Here is a 305-nt window from a genome sequence, read left to right on the forward strand (position 1 = left end):
TGGTGTCCGGCGACACATCAGCACGTTTAGCCTGACGAAGCCAAGCCCAGTGATACACATACGAGATTGTTTGATGGGCCCATGTGCACGTGTGTGGGGAAGTACCATACATCTAACTCTCCCCAGGTTGGAAAGAGGTCAAGGTCATGGTATATTGTTTTAAAAGATATGTCACACATACTCAAGCCACATGTTACCTTTCTTTTTAGGTAAAGGTAAACCGCCCCGATTCAAATGAGGGTGAATATTGGAATGGCTTTATTTTGAGTGGAAATATTTAGAACTGTTTTTTTTTTTTTTTTTTT

This window comes from Cucurbita maxima, unplaced genomic scaffold (genome assembly GCF_002738345.1).
Source record: "Cucurbita maxima cultivar Rimu unplaced genomic scaffold, Cmax_1.0 Cma_Scf00015, whole genome shotgun sequence".
Lineage (NCBI taxonomy): Eukaryota > Viridiplantae > Streptophyta > Magnoliopsida > Cucurbitales > Cucurbitaceae > Cucurbita > Cucurbita maxima.